This window comes from Vombatus ursinus, unplaced genomic scaffold (genome assembly GCF_900497805.2).
Source record: "Vombatus ursinus unplaced genomic scaffold, bare-nosed wombat genome assembly UNPS02014870.1, whole genome shotgun sequence".
Lineage (NCBI taxonomy): Eukaryota > Metazoa > Chordata > Mammalia > Diprotodontia > Vombatidae > Vombatus > Vombatus ursinus.
Window position 1 is genome coordinate 4,967,113 of NW_020954648.1, and position 3,260 is coordinate 4,970,372.

General features: G+C 42.3%; 1 pseudogene; it reads left to right on the top strand.

Annotated features, from left to right (window-relative positions):
* Positions 1-981: 981 nt before the first annotated feature.
* LOC114028074 lies at positions 982-2,124 on the top strand (annotated as a pseudogene).
* The last annotated feature ends 1,136 nt before the right edge of the window (positions 2,125-3,260 follow it).

The window sequence follows — 3,260 nt, forward strand, 5'->3', positions numbered from 1 at the left end:
AGAAGAAATGAAAGCAGTGTCAGATTTTATATTCTTGGGGTCAGAGATCACCGCAGACAATGACTGCAGCCATGAAATTAAAAGATGCTTGCTCCTTGGAAGGAAAGCTATGGTAAATCTAGACAGCATACTAAAAAGCAGAGATAGCACCTTGACAACAAAGGTCCATATAGTTCAGACCTGCACAACTTGGCAGTAGGCAGGGGTCAAAATTAAAATATGCTAAATTTCTTCGGGCCACAGATGGACAGGTTTTTAGTGGCTCACTTTCCAAGTAAAGGTAACTAGAGACAGATTGACAATGGTTGGTTGCCACAGGTCATGTGACAAACAGGAGAGAGTGCACAGAGGCTGCCGGAAATCCTTTGGTGGGCTACAAGTGACCCACGGGCTGTATGTTGTGCAGGCCTGACATAGTTAAAGCTATGACTTTTCCAGTAGTAATGTATGGCTGTGAGAGCTGGACTATAAGGAAAGTTGAACACCACAGAACAACACTTTGGAATTGTGGTGCTGGAGAAGATGTTTGAGTAAGGAGATCAAATCAGTCAATACTTAAAGAAATTAATTCGGCCTATTCACCGGAAGGTCAAATACTGAAGCTGAATCTTAAATACTTTGGCCATATAATGAAAAGATGGGACTCAATGGAAAACCCTGATGTTAAGAAAGATTGAAGGCAGAAGGAAAAGGGAACAGCAGAAGAGTGGATGAAGAGATAGTGTCATGGAAACAACAAACATGAACTCGGACAGACTTTGAAAAATAGCAGAGGATAGAAGGGCCTAGCGTACTATGGTCCATGGGGTCACAAAGAGTAGGACACAAATGAGTGACTGCACAACAAAAACAATTGTAAAGAAATATAGGAAGCTAATGGAGAGCCGTGGGAGACCTGATTTTGACCTCAGATGCTCCTTGAAAATGCAGCACCCTGTTCTCCCAGCTCTCCTTGGCAGCAGCCATAGTAGCAGCAGCAGCATGTCGCATCAGAAGCTCTCCAGTCTCAGGAATGGGTCTCTGAGCTTCCTGCCTCAGAAGTGAAGCAGACACCAGGCAAAGGTGAAGAGCATCCCCAAAGATGACCCCACTAGGCTCATCTACCTCACAGCCGTTCTGGGCTATCAGGTAGACATGAGCTACATCATTGGAGAAGTGGACAAGCGTGGCTCACAAGGGAACAAGAAGGAAGTGGTTGAGGTGGTCACCATTATGGAAATGCCCTCCCAGGATCATTGTAGACATAGTGGGCTATGTGCAAATCCCCAAGGCCTCTGGAACTTGAAAGCTATAAGAACTGGCACAAATCCAAGAAGACCTTTATCATGTTCTTTGAGAAGTGGCAAGACGATGTCAAAAAGCAGTTGGTGAAAGACTTCAACAGCATAAAGAAACACTGCCTGGTGATCTGAGTTATTACCCATACCCAGATGTGACTGCTCCCTCTGAGGAAGAAGTCTTGCCTGATAGATATCCAGGTAAATGGAAGCAGCATGACTGAGAAACTGCACTGAGTCCACAAAAATCTGGAGCAGCAGGTACCTGTGTCCACTGTGATTGGCAGGAGGAGATGATTGACATCACTGAAATGACTAAGGGCAAGAGTTACAAAGGTGTCACTAGCCACTGGCACACAAAAAAAACTTCCCCAAAATACCTAGCAAAGTCTGCCTATGGCGGCTTATATTGAATCTTGACTTCCTGCCTTCATGGCATTCTCTGTGGCCTACGCTGGGTCCGAAGAGCTACTACCATTGCATCAAGATCAACAAAAAGATCTACAAGATTAGCTAGGACTACTAGATAAAGGATGGGAAATTGATCAAAAATGATGCATCACCAATTACAACCTATTTGACAAGAACATTAACTTTCTGAGAGGATTTGTACACTATGGTGAATTGACCAATGACTGAGAGGCTGTGTTGTTGGGACCAAGAAGTATGTCCTTACTCTACAAAAGTCTCTGTTGGTACAGACTAAATGCGGCGTCCTGGAGAAAATTGACTTGTTGGTCAATACCACCTCCAAATTTGACCATGACCAATTCCAGACTGTAGAGAAGAAAAAGTTTTCATGGGACCACTCAAAAAGGACCAAACTGCTAAAGAAGAAGCTGCCTAATGTTCCCAAGCCAGTTTAGACCTCATGGGTTCTCAGTAAATTGAAATTATTTTCAAGGAGAAAGAAAGAGAGAAAATGCAGCACCCAGAGGTCACAGGGCTAGTGATACAGATGCCAAATAACCTTTTTGGTGGTGCGGAGAATGGCATAGGACTGATGTGTTAACTTCCTCAATACCCTAACAGGAGCTCTCTTACTGTGTGTAATGGTTGAAAAAGCTGTTTCAGAAGGCATAATAAAAAGAATAATGCCTGTGGAGCTGGTAGGCAATGTCAGCTCAACCCAAATAACAGGGAATTTGATACCTGAAGAAATCCTATGCATTGCCCCATCAATGAGTAAGCAATGAGAATAGTTACTTACAGTTGATACCCATGAGCAGGAAAATAGTTGCAAATATGGTGTCAGTGAGAGAAACTGAAGTGACAAAAACCAGCCCCATGTGGTTTCAGAATATTTCCTTAGGGCATGATCCAGTAATACCAAAAGAAAGGCTGCCTCGGTTCAATGAGACACTCCAAGATAGTGAATAGGTAATCTGGCAGGCAGAGTCATCCCTGCGGAGAGTATATGGAGGCTGAGATTTGAGACCAGAGATCAAGGTGACTCATTTGAGGAGCATCAATACAACATAGCCAAAGAGTCTACATGGTTATCTTCTATCATTATCTTCTGCTATAACTGTGGATTAGAGGAATATGTACATATTGTAATTGGGAGAGAAATCTGGAATTGGTTTGTCAGAATGTTAATTCCATTGAATTCATGGCAAGGAACTGAGATGGGGGTGAGAATGGGAGCTATGCAAAGACCCAAAGATTGTAACATCAGCACTAGTAATATTTGCTGGGTCCTTTCTACCTGAACTCATAGGACGCCACAACAGTGACAGTAAAGTTTGTAGATGTAGAGTGCTCTTCTGCGCTAGATAGAAAATCCCAATTGACAATTATGCTTCACTATTATTTGTGAAGGACAATGGGTAGCTTATGCTTCTTTTTTAACATTTAATTTTTTACTTTTTCTCAATTACATGTTAAAAAAAAATTCATAACATTCTTTTTTGAAAAAAATTTTGAGTTCCAAATTCTCTCCATCCCTCCACTCTCCTCTCCTAGAGAAAACAAGCAATGTGA